Source organism: Eurosta solidaginis, chromosome 3, assembly GCF_040869045.1.
Source record: "Eurosta solidaginis isolate ZX-2024a chromosome 3, ASM4086904v1, whole genome shotgun sequence".
NCBI lineage: Eukaryota > Metazoa > Arthropoda > Insecta > Diptera > Tephritidae > Eurosta > Eurosta solidaginis.
The window spans coordinates 139,286,449-139,306,316 of NC_090321.1; positions in this window are offsets into that span (position 1 = coordinate 139,286,449).

Below are 19,868 nucleotides of genomic sequence, written 5' to 3' on the forward strand. Positions count from 1 at the left end.
ATTTTGAAGCTTCTATCCGTAAAAAAGGGGCAAAAATGACAGTTTGTATGAATTATATTATATATGTATATACCACCGATCTCTATGATTTTTTCAGACAACAATATATGCTATTTACGTAAGCATTTGGTGAAATTTGAAGCTTCTAGCTGTTAAAACGGGGCAGAAATTGCGCAAAGTTTCTTATCTGAACAATCGGTTATATGGGATATATACTATGTATACACCCGATCTCAATGATTTTTTCAGACATCAATATGTGCTATACACATAAGCATTTGGTGAAATTTGAAGCTTCTAGCTGTTAAAATGGGGCCGAAATCGCAAAAAAAAATATATATATTCTATATATACCATGATATATATATTATATATATTTCCGATCTCTATGATTTTTTGACACAACAATATATACTATATACGTGAGCAATCGGTGAAATTTGAAGCTTATAGCTGTTAAAATGGGGTAGAAATTGCGAAAAGTTTCTTATCTGAACAAACGGTTGTATGAGAAATATACTATATATACAACCGATCTCTATGATTTTTTCAGACAACAATATATGCCATATATGTAAGCGTTGGGTGAAATTTGAAGCTTCTAGCTGTTAAAATGGGGCTAAAATTGCGAAAAAATATATATATACTGTATATATATACTATATATTCCACCATATATATACTATATATACCACCGATCTGTTTGATTTTTTCAGACAACAATATATGCTATATACGTAAGCATTCGTTGAAATTTGAAGCCTCTAGCTCTTAAAATAGGGCAGTAATTACGAAAAGTTTCTTATGTGAACAATCGATTGTGGGGGATATATGCTATATATACGACCGATCTCATCAATTTTTTCAGGCAACAATATGTGCAATATACGAAAGTATATGGTGAAGTTTGAAGCTTCAATCTGTTAAATTGAGTAAGATATTACAAAAATCCTCTTTTTCTGAAAAATCGGTTGTATGGAGGATATATGCTATAGTGGTCCGATCCGGCCGGTTCCGACAAATGTCTAATCGGACACCCAAATACACCTGCTCACCAAATTTTATCAAGATATCTCAAAAATTGAGGGACTAGTTTGCATACAAACAGACAGACGGACAGACAGACAGACGGACATGGCTAAATCAACTCAGCTCTTCATTCTGATTATTTCGGTATACTTAATGGTGGGTCTATCTATTTTCCTTTAAGGACTTACAATTTTGGGTTTCGTGACGAAATTAATATACAATTTCATTTTCATGAAAGGTATAAAAATAGGTAGGTACTTTGTGTGACGATTCAAAGCTTCACGTTTTCACGTATTTCAAAAATATATGAAGTAAACGTAACTATTTGATGAAACTTGATGAATTTTGAAGCTTCTATCCGTAAAAAAGGGGCAAAAATGACAGTTTGTATGAAGTATATAATATATATACCACCGATCTTTATGATTTTTTCAGACAGAAATATATGCTATATACGTAAGCATTTTGTGAAATTTGAAGCTTCTAGCTGTTAAAACGGGGCAGAAATTGCGCAAAGTTTCTTATCTGAACAATCGGTTGTATGAGATATATACTATGTATACACCCGATCTCAATGATTTTTTCAGACATCAATATATGCTATACACGTAAGCATTTGGCGAAATTTGAAGCTTCTAGCTGTTAAAATGGGGCCGAAATCGCAAAAAAAAAAAATATATATATACTATATATACCATCATATATATATTATATATATTTTTATTTTTATTTATTTATTTATTATTTAAAGTCGACGACAAACTATGGTCGACTGCATAATATAAAAGATATATAAATATACAACTCAAAAGATAAAATTTAAGATATATCGAGCTTTCAACAATGTTATATTACAAACAAAGAAATATTAATGAACATAGGAAGGAATAAAATGCCGGCAAATTAAATTAGCTTGTATCTCTTAAATTAGATAGGCAAGTATTGCATTACGTATAGTGGCAAAAGTACATTCAAGACTGATGCAGCTATACAAGTCATTGTAGTGCGCGCACCAGATAAGAAGAGGATTATTTTTAGCAAAGTTTCGTCGACAAAGGGGTAAATAGAAAGGAACGTAGTGTCTGGATACTCTAGGGGGAACCGCAAAAAACAAGCGGCTGAGGAGGGTCCGCGGAATCAATTTCTCCAATAATGAGCTTATGGATGAACAATACCCCCAGTAATATTCTCCGATTTTCCAGAGTGGGTAAGTTAATAAGAAGAAGTCTACTTCTGTATGGAGGAAGGTGGAGACTTGAGTCCCAATTAAGGCCGCGCAATGCAAATATCAAAAATTGCTTTTGAACTGACTCAAGCCGCTTTATATGCTTTTGAGAAACAGGGGACCAAACGCATGAGCAATACTCGAGTATTGGACGAACCAGCGATGTGTAAAGAACCTTAGTGAGGTACGGATCATCGAACTCTTTAGCCCATCTTTTAACAAATCCAAGTAAACCCAACGCTTTGTTGGCTATAGATGAAATATGCATGTTAAAATTCAATTTCGGATCAAAAAGGACACCTAGATCATTTGCAATAGATATACGCTCCAAAGGCGTACCATCTATTACATAAGATTTCAATGCTGGCTTCACTCGGTGAAATGTCATATGCTTACATTTAGAGCAATTTAAAGCTAGTAAATTTGTTGTGCACCAACATTGGAACGAGTCCAAGTCGGCCTGAAGAAGATCCAAGGAACTCAAATCGGTAGGACAGTAAGTGTAGCAAAGTTTTACATCATCCGCATACATTATAGTATGGGAATATAATATTGTCTGTGGCAAGTCATTAATGAAAAGGGCAAAGAGCAAAGGGCCTAGATGACTTCCCTGGGGTACGCCGGAGGAAACTCCGAACGATTCCGACAGATTGCACTTGAACAGGACTTTTTGGGTCCGGTTAGAAAGATAGCTTTTCAGCCACATTAATAGGCGAAACGGAAAGCCCAGTAAATCAAGCTTATGAATAAGCAACTCGTGGTTGACGGTATCAAATGCTTTGCTGAAGTCCGTGTATATGACATCCGTTTGCTTGTTCGCTAAAAATCCTTCCATAACTATAGAGGTGAATACAAGCAAATTTGTAGTGGTAGACCTTTGACGAATAAAACCGTGTTGACATAGAGATAAAAGACTAGAACACTGATATTGCAGTTGATTGGTGACAATCTGTTCAAAGACTTTAGGAATCACTGAAAGTTTAGCAATACCCCTGTAGTTTTCAACTTTTGACCTACTACCTTTTTTATGCAGGGGTATAATAAAAGACTGTTTCCAAAGTGCCGGGAATGACGCAGATCCCAGAGATAGCTCAAATAATTTTAAAATAGGCTCATACATGTTTTCGGCGCAGTACCTAAGCACGCAACTAGGAACACCGTCCGGTCCCGGAGAAAAGGTGGGCTTCAAAGATTGAAGACTCTGAAGAACAATATTACCATCAATAGCAGGATTCCTAATGTAATTCGAGCTATCTAAGCAATAGGGATATTGACCAGAATGAAAACCACTGGATGAATACGTGGACTTAAAGAACTCAGAAAATAGTTCAGCAACGTCGTCATCAGTGCAAGCTTTTTTACCTCCAAAGGTTAATGAGGAAGGATACCCAGAAGTTTTCCGCTTTGAATTTACGAAACTGTAAAACTTTTTTGGATTTCTAAAAAATTGGGCTTTACAACAACTCAAGTAATTTTTATAACAAAGCTGATTAAGACGGTGAAATTTAGAACGAGCTATTAGATATTTAGAGAGGTCTGCAGATGCTCCAGATTTCTTGAACCTCTTATAAAGCCTAGATTTGATGTTATTAAGTCTGATAAGTTGCCTTGAAAACCAAGGGGGCTTATTCGAACATAGGGTATAGCGAGTAGGAATGCAGGTATCAAAGAAGCTATCAAGCGTACTTTAAAATATAGAGATAGCCGAATCGACATCAGTGCAAGCATAGAGATCCGACCGATCATGGGAAGCCAACAGATCATTGAGCATAATGAAATTCGCTTTGTAGAAGCATCTAGATCGGGGACGAGACTGTACTTGAATCCTACGGGGTAGGCTGATATCAAGTGATATCTCTAGCGTAGGGTGAAGAGGGTCTTCTGGAAGGGATAAAGGTGGTATTTGCGTAAGGGCAGTACCCACCGAGCCATCCACAAATACTAAATCCAGCATTTTATTTCCACTATTTGGAACATTGTTAATCTGTAAAAGAGATGAGTCTAACAAGCAATTGAGAAACTCATGTTGAGCAGTGGGAGTTAAAAAGTTTGAATCACTTATATTAACCCAACTAACTGTTGGCAAGTTAAAGTCACCAACAACAACAAGTCGATCGTTATCTCCCAACTGCGAATGCAAATCACAGATGGCCGAGCTATGACTAGCATAAACATCCATATCCGAACGAGGTGGTATATACGAACAGCAAAAAATTACGCTATAGCTACCGAATGAAAGCCTAACTGCTATGAATTCGATATGAGAGATATTGTCCAGCGAAATCAACTCAGACGATAGGTTAGATTCAACAGCAATAAGGACACCTCCCGCTCTAGAGATGCGACCACGCCGATAAACAGCATATTTATTTGAAAAAACCTCAGAATTGTAATTATCAGGCTTTAGCCAGGTCTCCGTAAAAGCTACAATTTGTGCAGAAAAGTTGAAAGAATTAAGGAAGAATGGAACAAGTTTTGATCGTAAACCACGAACATTTTGATAATTAATGAGAAGACGGGACAGATCAGCAATTACCTTTGTGTTGTTATTACTGTGTTCGTCATACCGTTTTTTGGCTGTAATAAAATAGGTTCGGCCCTCGCCTTTCTCGTGAACAAGTGAACCACAGTATGCTTGGGCCAAAAAGAGGAATCACCGATCTCTATGATTTTGTGACACAACAATATATCCTATATACGTAAGCAATCGGTGAAATTTGAAGCTTATAGCTGTTAAAATAGGGCAGTAATTACGAAAAGTTTCTTATCTGAACAATCGGTTGTATGAGATATATACTATATATACAACCGATCCCTATGATTTTTTCAGACAACAATATATGCCATATACGTAAGCGTTCGGTAAAATTTGAAGCTTCTAGCTGTTAAAATTGGGCTAAAATTGCGAAAATATATATATATACTATATATATACTATATATACCACCATATATATACTATATATACCACCGATCTGTATGATTTTTTCAGACAACAATATAGGCTATATACGTAAGCATTCGTTCAAATTGGAAGCCTCTAGCTCTTAAAATAGGGCAGTAATTACGAAAAGTTTCTTATCTGAACAATCGGTTGTGGGGGATATATACTATATATACGACTGATCTCATCAATTTTTTCAGGCAACAATATGTGCAATATATGAAAGTATATGGTGAAGTTTGAAGCTTCAATCTGTTAAATTGAGTAAGATATTACAAAATTCCTCTTTTTCTGAAAAATCGGTTGTATGGACGATATATGCTATAGTGGTCCGATCCGGAAGGTTCCGACAAATGTCTAATCGGACACCCAAATACACCTGCTCACCAAATTTTATCAAGATATCTCAAAAATTGAGGGACTAGTTTGCATACAAACAGACAGACGGACAGACGGACAGACAGACAGACGGACATGGCTAAATCAACTCAGCTCTTCATTCTGATTATTTCGGTATACTTAATGGTGGGTCTTTCTATTTTCCTTTAAGGACTTACAATTTTGGGTTTCGTGACGAAATTAATATACCATTTCATTTTCATGAAAGTTATAAAAATAGGTAGGTACTTTGTGTGAGGATGCAAAGCTTCACGTTTTTTGTGGTCTGCATGTAAAAACTACGACTACGAATCACGTATTTCAAAAATATATGAAGTAAACGTAACTATTTGATGAAACTTGATGAATTTTGAAGCTTCTATCCGTAAAAAAGGGGCAAAAATGACGGTTTGTATGAAGTACATAATATATATACCACCGACCTCTATGATTTTTTCAGACAACAATATATGCTATATACGTAAGCATTTGGTGAAATTTGAAGCTTTTAGCTGTTAAAACGGGGCAGAAGTTACGCAAAGTTTCTTATCTGAACAATCGGTTGTATGAGATATATACTATGTATACACCCGATCTCAATGATTTTTTCAGACATCAATATATGCTATACACGCAAGCATTTGGTGAAATTTCTTCTAGCTGTTAAAATGGGGCCGAAATCGCAAAAAAAAAAATATATATACTATATATATACTATATATACCATCATATATATATTATATATATCACCGATCTCTATGATTTTTTGACACAACAATATATACTATCTACGTAAGCAATCGGTGAAATTTGAAGCTTGTAGCTGTTAAAATGGGGTAGAAATTGCGAAAAGTTTCTTATCTGAACAATCGGTTGTATGAGATATATACTATATATACAACCGATCTCTATGATTTTTCAGACAGCAATATATTCCATATACGTAAGCGTTCGGTGAAATTTGAATCTTCTAGCTGTTAAAATGGGGCTAAAATTGCGAAAATATATATAAGTTACACGCATAGGTACCATAATACGGCACACCCTACGATCACGTTGCTAAGCATGTGACTTATTTAGTTCAACAGAATAAAGTCGCTGACGCGACACACGCGCAACCATCGATCAGGTCACCTTACATTAGTTATGGGAATCGCACGCTAAGCATTTCCTGTTTACACAAGCGAGCAGTTCTGGGTAAGCATGGGAACTGCAATGTAAACATTTTAGTTAATATAAGAAGTTATTTAAGTAAGTTACAACGTATGTTGAGGGCAGTAGTTAATTAGCGTGCAAGTGACACGAATAAAGAAGTTGTGACGTTAATCTGAAAGCGTTCTTTCTTTCATTTCACAAGTATCGGAGGACAGTGAGTTCCTCCGCACCTTTAATTTTTTTACATCTCCCACGAGACGGGAGATAACTGGCGCCCGAGCTTCGGAGTACAGGGTTCGCGTCGCGTGTGTTAAGTGGAAAGTGCACAAAAAAAAAAAATTGAAAATTCTCCAATCTAACCGTGAAAAGTGCAAGAAAAAATTGAAAATTCCCCAATCTAACAGGGAAAAGTGAAAGAGAGAAAATTGAAAATTCTCCAATCTAACAGTGAAAAGCGCAAGAAAAATAGAGAAAATTGAAAATTCCCCAATCTAACAGGGAAAAGTGAAAGAGGAAGAGAGAAAATTGAAAATTCTCCAATCTAAACGCGACAAGAATCCTCAAATGAGACATTGGATTGTGTAGGTCACACGTATATTTTCTTACAGTTCTTATCTTTTCAGCATACCTAATCATGAATGCCGACTAAATGAAGAAGTCGCTGACTGAAATGAATGGCGCCGTGAACGCCATCCTCGCTCAGCTGAGGAGATTCGAGGAACGCCTCAAAAGCGTAGAATCGACGAACGCTGACGAGTCCATACAAGGACTTAGCCAAACCCTAGAGAGACTAGAAAGAAGAATAGAAGAGGTTCATCGGCAATCTGTCGATAGTGAGGCAACACCAGTAGAAGAGCCTCTTGTGACTCCTAAGACGGAGGAGGACCTCAAAGAAATAGCAAGGTTACCAGATTGTGTGAAAGAACTTCAAGTGTTTGATGGATCTCGGGAGCACTATACCTCCTGGATCCATAGTGTAGAACAGGTTTTAAGTGATTATAAGCCCGTTCGGCAAAAGCCAATATATAGGGCAATTTTAAGGCACATAAGATGCAACATTAGGGGAGCGGCAGATGCCGCCTTGGTGTCTCACAATATTTTAGATTCGGATTGGAAGAAAATCAAGGAGATTCTCTCCTTGCATTATGCGGACGTTAGGGATATCGAAACCCTTGATCAGCAACTTACCCTCATGACCCAGGGGCGGCAAAAGGTGTCCGAATTCTATGCCCAAATAAACAAGCAATTGTCACTCATGATAAATACAATAAGCACTGATAAATATGTGCACACAGAAACGGTTAAGGCATTGGCCGAGGCACATAGACGAAGAGCCTTGGATGTCTTCATCAGGGGGCTGAACGGCGACTTGCCGACCTTGCTTCTTATGCAGAAGCTAAAATCCTTACCTGAGGCATATTCGTCATGCCTCACGTTCATGAACGTGGATCGGCGAAACGCTATTTACCGCCCCCACAGGTATTAAACAGAAGTGGCCGAATGTTCGGCGATTCGTACCAAACTCCATCACAGCGTTATTTTCCTCGCGGCAGCGCAGACTTCTCTGGCACACCGCAGAATCCAGCCCCGAACCATTCAAGGTACAATAATGCAACCCACTCCAATGGGAGCTTTATAGACCGACATCAAAATCAGAGGAGATTCAACTCCCCATACGCCAGGTCAGGGCAAACCAGGAACAGCCACAAATCTGCGCAAAGCTGGCGCAACAACAGTGACCCCCACGGCTATAAGAGCGAATGCCGGTGCATCCTCTCAAACCCGCCAGACAGGAAATTCCAGGTTCTCTAGGTACGACGGGCCAAGGAAAAGTCAGTTTCCAACAAAGTTTTCAAATATTTAGAGTACGTCACTCAGGGTCAAGGTATATTAGAGTTCTTAGTTGACACCGGCGCAAATAAAAACTACATTAGCGAGCGCGTAGCCTTAAACACTACCCCAGTGGAAAAACCATTCCATGTAATCTCGGCGGGGGGTAGAATCAAAATCGACAAGAAGGTTTGCGGAAACTTTTTTCAGTTTGTTGGTAGGGATCTGCCGACTACATTCTTTGTCCTTCCCGGTCTAGAATCATTTGACGGGATAATAGGGGATGATACTCTCTCAGAAATTAAAGCGGTGTTAGATAGGGAACTCAATACCCTCATCCTTAAAGCAGACATCCTTCTGCCTCTTAAGCGAAAGACTGCGCAACAAGTTAACTCCATTAATATAGTCATCCCCCTTGACAACTATCTCACCGAACATACGAAAAGCAAGCTATATGGAATACTAGAAAAGTACGAAACTTTATTCGGTCCAGTCGACCAATCCACGGAAATTCAAACCAACCTCCAGGCTGAGATAAAAACAGTAACCGAAAACCCCATTTACACCAAAAGCTATCCCTACCCCGTCAATATGCGTGGAGAGGTCGAAAGACAAATTCAAGAACTGCTTTCACAAGGCATCATCCGTCCGTCAAAGAGTCCCTATAACTCCCCCTAAGAAATCCGGCTCGGATGAAGAAAAGAAATACCGGATGGTCATTGATTTTAAAAGGTTAAACGCCGTAACGATTCCCGATACATATCCCATCCCGGACATCAACGGGACTATTGCCAGCCTTGGCGAAGCCAAATATTTTACCACACTGGATTTAACGTCAGGATTCCATCAAATCCCAATGAAAAAGTGTGACATCCCTAAAACGGCATTTTCCACCATGAATGGAAAATATGAATTCCTGCGACTTCCTTTCGGGCTAAAGAATGCGCCCTCTATCTTCCAAAGAATGATAGACGATGTCCTCAAAGAATTTATAGGTCGAATTTGTTTTGTATATATCGACGATATAATTATCTTCAGCAAGGACGAGGCCACCCATTTGGAGGACATCGAAACAATTCTTTTTAGACTACTAGACGCGGGACTCAAAGTTAACCTCAAAAAAACACAGTTTTTAAAAAGAAGCGTTGAATTTCTGGCTTATATAGTAACCTCCGAAGGACTCCTGCCAGATCCTAAGAAAATAAATTCGATAAGAAATCTGTTGCCACCCTCAAATCTAAAAGAGCTCAAAAGTTTTTTAGGTTTAACTTCTTACTATAGGAAATTTATTCGGGACTACGCCAAAATCGCGAAACCGCTCACTAACCTCACAAGGGGTGAACACGCACAAGTTAAGGCTACGCAGTCCAAAAAAGTGCCAATATCACTAGACAGGGACGCCCTTAGGGCATTCGATGACCTTAAGGAAATGTTGACAACCTCAGAAGTCCTAACACTTCCCAACTTCGAAAAAACCTTTAACTTAACAACAGACGCCTCAGACTACGCTATTGGCGCGGTATTGTCGCAGGACTATGATGGTAAAGACAAGCCAATTGCGTTTATATCGAGAAGCTTAACAACCACAGAGGAAGGGTACGCTACAAATGAAAAAGAGATGCTCGTCATCGTTTGGGCGTTAGACAATCTGCGAAATTACTTGTATGGTGACAGGAAAATACGTATATTCACCGACCACCAACCACTAACTTTCTCCCTCAGCAATCGCAACTACAATGCTAAGCTGAAGCGATGGAAAGCCCGGATCGAAGAGTACAATTATGAACTCATCTACAAACCCGGAGAATCTAACGTCGTGGCTGATGCCCTTTCTCGTCTAAAAACCCAAGTAAACCAATTGACGGATTCAATGCCGCCCACATCCGAGGTCGGTAGTCAGAATTCAACCATGGGATCAGATTCCGATACAGTCCATAGCGCAGAACAGGATAACACAGACCTGATCCCCTTCGTGGAAGTACGACTAAATGTTTTCAGAAACCAAATTGTGTTCGGGGCAGACTTCAAATCTACGAAGAACCGCACCCTGGACACTCACGCCACTACGTAGGGATAGAAAACATTAGTGAAAACGAACTAATTAGCATCTTGAAAGAAAAACTGAGCCCAAATGTCATCAGTGGTATCAAAATACCGGAAGATCAGTTAGGTCTATTACAGAGAGTTTATTTAGACCATTTTACCAACTGCAAGGTACGAATAGCGCAAACCCTTGTGGAGGACTTAAGAAATCCAGATAGTGTGTGTGAAGCAATAGCAACGGAGCACAAGAGGGCTCACCGTAATGCCACGGAGAATAGGAAACAACTTCTTGAGCGTTGCTATTTTCCCAAGATGAGCAGTCAAATTAGGAAATATGTACTGGCTTGTGAGACGTGTAGACTCAGTAAGTACGACAGGCACCCCCCATAGGCCAGAATTACAGGCTACACCAATCCCATCGCGACCATGCGAGATCCTTCACTTAGATATATTCGAAATTCAAGGGGAAAAATTTTTAAGTTGTATCGATAAATTTTCTAAATTCGCAAAGCTTTTTCACATCAGAAACAAAGGAACCCTGCACCTTAGGCAAAAAATAGTGAAACTTCTGCACTATTTCACCACCCCTAGAATTTTAGTCACTGATAACGAACGCGGATTGATTAGCCCTGTTGCGCCTAACCGCTAAGCAAATGAATATTTAATTCTCAGAAAAAAAAAAAAAAAAACAAAACTTAAGCTTATGCGCCTAATCCGCTAAGCAAAAATAAAACAAATTTTTTTTTTTAACAAAAACAAATAAACAAATAAAAATAAAATTAAAATATTAATCCAATGAAAAAGGATACAAAAAAAAGACAACCAAAATTTTTCACCTTTTTAATTTTCCTAATTTTTTGTTCCCTTTTTATTTTTGAAACCCTTTGTAATAACAGTATAAAGCAAAATTTTTAAATTTTATTTTAATCTTCCCCACTAATCATAATATGTAAACCACCGACACATTAACAAATTAACATCGCTAGAAAGGCGAAAATCTTAAACTAAAACAGTAACGCTAGTTTAATGATAATCAATCTAATCTTAAGAATTCCGCTTACTAATAATACTTTCCTACTATCAATAACATTTTTTTCTTTTTTATTAAATAGATAACCGTAACTTAGTACTTAGAACATAACAACTACTAACTACATTAAATTAGAATTAACATCTTGCGTTGCAGATTCCCACTGCTGGCATCAGCCATCAGCGCACTACACATATTCAACTACAAGGCCCCAATAATAACCATCCAGAGCGGGGATGGGTGGATCATAGGGGGCTCATTCAAACTCATACACGTCATCGACCTACAAAAGTACACCACGATGGTGACTCAAATGGATAAATTAGCAAGTCATCTAATCAAACGAACCGACGAGCAACTCTTAGCCCAGCACTACATCAACCAAACACTCGAACGACTCGAAGAGTTGATGGGAAGCACAAGCAAGACTAGAGTCACCCGATCCATTGACTGGATTGGGTCAGCATGGAAATGGCTGGCAGGATCGCCTGACGCAACAGATTGGAATAACATCCTCCACAGCCAAAACCAGATAATAGCGAACAACAACCATCAATATAAGGTCAATAGAAAGCTATTAACAACCACCGAAGAAGTATTGAAACGAATTGAAGAAGTGGTGAACCGCACCAACTACGTAGTAAAGGAAACAGAAGGAATCGAATTCGAGCAAAGCGCACTTCGCAACATTGTCCTCATTCGTGAAGAGGTCAATGAATTTGTGCGAGCATGTCAATTGGCAAAGCGAGGAATTGTTAATACCAACTTGCTAGACATAGACGAAGTGAACCAAATCCTATCTGAAACAGAAACCCTCCCATACCAGAATGTAATTGAGGCAATCGAATATGGCCAACCATCGGCCCTCACAAACGGGACACTTCTACTTTACGTCCTATCGATGCCGAAAGTGACGGCCAGTAAATACAATCTTCTGATTACCCGCGCTGGAATCTACGCTGGTAAACAAGTGGACTTACCGTTCGACAGAATGCTGGTCAATCAAGAGGAGACATACGGGTTGACGAAGGATTGCATGGTTATCGGCTCATCCACAGTATGCAGCTCCGAGTCCTTGATTGCGCTGGAAGAAAACAGCTGCCTGCCACGACTCTTAAAAGGTGGGGCTGCTAGTTGTCAATTTATTAGACGAAACGGATCCCGTATAGAGCTGGTAAACGAAAACACCATTTTCATTTCAAACTACCAGGGCATAATAAGGAGCAACAATGCCACAATTACTATTAATGGCACATACGTAATTCAATTCAACAACGAGTCAATCAAGATTGGCGATCAGGAATTTTCCAGCAATGAAGCTGTTACCGCACACGCCCTCCCAGCCGTACTTTCTAACATAAAAAACCATACCATGAAAGTCAACTTGGAGTACATCCATGACATCACAATGGAGAATGTTAAGTATCTAGGCTATGTCAATGAAAAAATCAATTTTTCTATCGTTACAGAAGCTATCACGATTTGCGCAATAGCCCTTATTGCCGGAACACTGTGGAGATGTTACACAAAGAAACTAGACCTTCCACCGGTTCAAATTCCAACGCATTGGACGGGAAACATTAGCATAAATAGGACCCCCAAAGGCAAATCTGCACCTGCATTTTATCGCTCAGATCCTAGCCTGCCAGTCACAAGCGTCAGTACTAAATCATCACCAGAAGGCCGCAATCACTCCTTACAAAATTTCTCCCCCTCACGCTTTTCGACATTTGATCTACGAGACGCAGATCTTTAAAGGGGGAGGAGTTACACGCATAGGTACCATAATACGGCACACCCTACGATCACGTTGCTAAGCATGTGACTTATTTAGTTCAACAGAATAAAGTCGCTGACGCGGCACACGCGCAACCATCGATCAGGTCACCTTACATTAGTTATGGGAATCGCACGCTAAGCATTTCCTGTTTACACAAGCGAGCAGTTCTGGGTAAAGCATGGGAACTGCAATGTAAACATTTTAGTTAATCTAAGAAGTTATTTAAGTAAGTTACAACGTATGTTGAGGGCAGTAGTTAATTAGCGTGCAAGTGGCACGAATAAAGAAGTTGTGACGTTAATCTGAAATCGTTCTTTCTTTCATTTCACAAGTATCGGAGGACAGTGAGTTCCTCCGCACCTTTAATTTTTTTACATCTCCCACGAGACGGGAGATAACTTATATATACCACCATATATATACTATATATACCACCGATCTGTATGATTTTTTCAGACAACAATATATGCTATATACGTAAGCATTCGTTGAAATTTGAAGCTTCTAGCTCTTAAAATAGGGCAGTAATTACGAAAAGTTTCTTATCTGAACAATCGGTTGTGGGGGATATATACTATATATACGACCGATCTCATCAATTTTTTCAGGCAACAATACGTGCAATATACGAAAGTATATGGTGAAGTTTGAAGCTTCAACCTGTTAAATTGAGTGAGATATTACGAAAATCCTCTTTTTCTGAAAAATCGGTTGTATGGAGGATATATGCTATAGTGGTGCGATCCGGCCGGTTCCGACAAATGTCTAATCGGACACCCAAATACACCTGCTCACCAAATTTTATCAAGATATCTCAAAAATTGAGGGACTAGTTTGCATACAAACAGTCAGACGGACAGACGGACATGGCTAAATCAATTCAGCTCTTCATTCTGATTATTTCGGTATACTTAATGGTAGGTCTATCTATTTTACTTTAAGGACTTACAATTTTGGGTTTCGTGACGAAATTAATATACCATTTCATTTTCATGAAAGGTATAAAAATAGGTAGGTACTTTGTGGGAGGATTCAAAGCTTCACGTTTTTTGTGGTCTGCATGTAAAAACTACGACTACGAATCACGTTTTTCAAAAATATATGAAGTAAACGTAACTATTTGATGAAACTTGATGAATTTTGAAGCTTCTATCCGTAAAAAAGGGGCAAAAATGACAGTTTGTATGAAGTATATAATATATATACCACCGATCTCTATGATTTTTTCAGACAACAATATAGGCTATATACGTAAGCATTTGGTGAAATTTGAAGCTTCTAGCTGTTAAAACGAGGCAGAAATTGCGCAAAGTTTCTTATCTGAACAATCGGTTGTATGAGATATATACTATGTATACACCCGATCTCAATAATTTTTTCAGACATCAATATATGCTATACGAAAGCATTTGGTGAAATTTGAAGCTTCTAGCTGTTAAAATGGGGCCGAAATCGCAAAAAAAAATATATATTTACTATATATACCATCATATATATATTATATATATCACCGATCTCTCTGATTTTTTGACACAACAATATATACTATATACGTAAGCAATCGGTGAAATTTGAAGCTTATAGCTGTTAAAATGGGGTAGAAATTGCGAAAAGTTTCTTATCTGAACAATCGGTTGTATGAGATATATACTATATATACAACCGATCCCTATGATTTTTTCAGACAACAATATATGCCATATACGTAAGCGTTTGGTGAAATTTGAAGCTTCTAGCTGTTAAAACGGGGCAGAAATTGCGCAAAGTTTCTTATCTGAACAATCGGTTGTATGAGATATATACTATGTATACACCCGATCTCAATGATTTTTTCCGATATCAATATATGCTATACACGGAAGCATTTGGTGAAATTTGAGGCTTCTAGCTGTTAAAATGGGGCCGAAATTGCAAAAAAAAAAATATATATATACTATATATATACTATATATACCATCATATATATATTATAAATATCACCGATCTCCATGATTTTTTGACACAACAATATATACTATATACGTAAGCAATCGGTGAAATTTGTAGCTTATAGCTGTTAAAATGGGGTAGAAATTGCGAAAAATTTCTTATCTGAACAATCGGTTGTAGAAATTGCGAAAAGTTTCTTATCTGAACAATCGGTTGTATGAGATATATAGTATATATACAACCGATCTCTGTGATTTTTTCAGACAACAATATGTGCCATATACGTAAGCGTTCGGTGAAATTTGAAGCTTCTAGCTGTTAAAATGGGGCTAAAATTCCGAAAAAATATATATATATACTATATATACCACCATATATATACTATATATACCACCGATCTGTATGATTTTTTGAGACAACAATATATGCTCTATACGTAATCATTCGTTGAAATTTGAAGCCTCTATCTCTTAAAATAGGGCAGTAATTACGAAAAGTTTCTTATCTGAACAATCGGTTGTGGGGGATATATACTATATATACGACCGATCTCATCAATTTTTTCAGGCAACAATGTTTGCAATATACGAAAGTATATGGTGAAGTTTGAAGCTTCAATCTGTTAAATTGAGTAAGATATTACAAAAATCCTCTTTTTCTGGAAAATCGGTTGTATGGAGGATATATGCTATAGTGGTCCGATCCGGCCGGTTCCCACAAATGTCTAATCGGACACCCAAATACACCTGCTCACCAAATTTTATCAAGATATCTCAAAAATTGAGGGACTAGTTTGCATACAAACAGACAGACGGACAGACGGACAGACAGACAGACGGACATGGCTAAATCAACTCAGCTCTTCATTCTGATTATTTCGGTATACTTAATGGTGGGTCTATCTATTTTCCTTTAAGGACTTACAATTTTGGGTTTCGTGACGAAATTAATATACCATTTCATTTTCATGAAAGGTATAAATATAGGTAGGTACTTTGTGTGAGGATGCAAAGCTTCACGTTTTTTGTGGTCTGCACGTAAAAACTACGACTACGAATCACGTACTTCAAAAATATATGAAGTAAACGTAACTATTTGATGAAAATTGATGAATTTTGAAGCTTCTATCCGTAAAAAAGGGGCAAAAATTACAGTTTGTATAAAGTATATAATATATATACCACCGATCTCTATGATTTTTTCAGACAACAATATATGCTATATACGTAAGCATTTGGTGAAATTTGAAGCTTCTAGCTGTTAAAACGGGGCAGAAATTGCGCAAAGTTTCTTATCTGAACAATCGGTTGTATGAGATATATACTATGTATACATCCGATCTCAGTGATTTTTTCAGACAACAATATATGCTATACACGCAAGCATTTGGTGAAATTTGAAGCTTCTAGCTGTTAAAATGGGGCCGAAATCGCAAAAAAAAATATATATATACTATATATACCATAATATATATATTATATATATCACCGATCTCTATGATTTTTTGACACAACAATATATACTATATACGTAAGCAATCGGTGAAATTTGAAGCTTATAGCTGTTAAAATGGGGTAGAAATTGCGAAAAGTTTCTTATCTGAACGATCGGTTGTATGAGATATATAGTATATATACAACCGATCTCTATGATTTTTTCAGACAACAATATATGCTATATACGTAAGCATTTGGTGAAATTTGAAGCTTCTAGCTGTTAAAACGGGGCAGAAATTGCGCAAAGTTTCTTATCTGAACAATCGGTTGTATGAGATATATACTATGTATACACCCGATCTCAATGATTTTTTCCGATATCAATATATGCTATACACGGAAGCATTTGGTGAAATTTGAAGCTTCTAGCTGTTAAAATGGGGCCGAAATCGCAAAAAAAAATTTATATATACTATATATACCATCATATATATATTATAAATATCACCGATCTCCATGATTTTTTGACACAACAATATATACTATATACGTAAGCAATCGGTGAAATTTGAAGCTTCTAGCTGTTAAAACGGGGCAGAAATTGCGCAAAGTTTCGTATCTGAACAATCGGTTGTATGAGATATATACTATGTATATACCCGATCTCAATGATTTTTTCAGACATCAATATATGCTATACATGTAAGCATTTGGTGAAATTTGAAGCTTCTAGCTGTTAAAATGGGGCCGAAAGCGCAAAAAAAATATATATACTATATATATACTATATATACCATCACATATATATTATATATATCACCGATCTCTATGATTTTTTGACACAACAATATATACTATATACGTAAGTAATCGGTGAAATTTGAAGCTTGTAGCTGTTAAAATGGGGTAGAAATTGCCAAAAGTTTCTTATCTGAACAATCGGTTGTATGAGATATATACTACATATACAACCGATCTCTATGATTTTTTCAGACAACAATATATGCCATATACGTAAGCGTTCGGTGAAATTTGAAGCCTCTAGCTCTTAAAATAGGGCAGTAATTACGAAAAGTTTCTTATCTGAACAATCGGTTGTGGGGGATATATACTATATATACGACCGATCTCATCAATTTTTTTAGGCAACAATATGTGCAATATACGAAAGTATATGGTGAAGTTTGAAGCTTCAATCTGTTAAATTGAGTAAGATATTACAAAAATCCTCTTTTTCTGAAAAATCGGTTGTATGGAGGATATATGCTATAGTGGTCCGATCCGGCCGGTTCCGACAAATGTCTAATAGGACACCCAAGTACACCTGCTCACCAAATTTTATCAAGATATCTCAAAAATTGATGGCTAGTTTGCATACAAACAGACAGACGGACAGACGGACAGACAGACAGACGGACATGGCTAAATCAACTCAGCTCTTCATTCTGATTATTTCGGTATACTTAATGGTGGGTCTATCTATTTTCCTTTAAGAACTTACAATTTTGGGTTTCGTGACGAAATTAATATACCATTTCATTTTCATGAAAGGTATAAAAATAGGTAGGTACTTTGTGTGACGATTCAAAGCTTCACGTTTTCACGTGTTTCAAAAATATATGAAGTAAACGTAACTATTTGATGAAACTGGATGAATTTTGAAGCTTCTATCCGTAAAAAAGGGGCAAAAATGACAGTTTGTATGAAGTATATAATATATATACCACCGATCTCTATGATTTTTTCAGACAACAATATATGCTATATACGTAAGCATTTTGTGAAATTTGAAGCTTCTAGCTGTTAAAACGGGGCAGAAATTGAGCAGAGTTTCTTATCTGAACAATCGGTTGTATGAGATATATACTATGTATTCACCCGATCCCAATGATTTTTTCAGACATCAATATATGCTATACACGTAAGCATTTGGTGAAATTTGAAGCTTCTAGCTGTTAAAATGGGACCGAAATCGCAAAAAAAAATATATATATACTATATATACCATCATATATATATTATATATATCACCGATCTCTATGATTTTTTTACACAACAATATATACTATATACGTAAGCAATCGGTGAAATTTGAAGCTTGTAGCTGTTAAAATGGGGTAGAAATTGCGAAAAGTTTCTTATCTGAACAATCGGTTGTATGAGATATATACTATATATACAACCGATCTCTATGATTTTTCAGACAACAATATATGCCATATACGTAAGCGTTCGGTGAAATTTGAATCTTCTAGCTGTTAAAATGGGGCTAAAATTGCGAAAATATATATATATACTATATATATACTATATATACCACCATATATATACTATATATACCACCGATCTGTATGATTTTTTCAGACAACAATATATGCTATATACGTAAGCATTCGTTGAAATTTGGAGCCTATATCTCTTAAAATAGGGCAGTAATTACGAAAAGTTTCTTATCTGAACAATCGGTTGTGGGGGATATATACTATATATACGACCGATCTCATCAATTTTTTCAGGCAACAATATGTGCAATATACGAAAGTATATGGTGAAGTTTGAAGCTTCAATCTGTTAAATTGAGTAAGATATTACAAAAATCCTCTTTTTCTGAAAAATCGGTTGTATGGAGGATATATGCTATAGTGGTCCGATCCGGCCGGTTCCGACAAATGTCTAATCGGACATCCAAATACACCTGCTCACCAAATTTTATCAAGATATCTCAAAAATTGAGGGACTAGTTTGCATACAAACAGACAGACGGACAGACGGATAGACAAACAGACGGACATGGCTAAATCAACTCAGCTCTTCATTCTGATTATTTCGTTATACTTAATGGTGGGTCTATCTATTTTCCTTTAAGGACTTACAATTTTGGGTTTCGTGACGAAATTAATATACCATTTCATTTTCATGAAAGGTATAAAAATAGGCAGGTACTTTGTGTGAGGATGCAAAGCTTCACGTTTTTTGTGGTCTGCACGTAAAAACTACGACTACGAATCACGTATTTCAAAAATATATGAAGTAAACGTAACTATTTGATGAAACTTGATGAATTTTGAAGCTTCTATCCGTAAAAAAGGG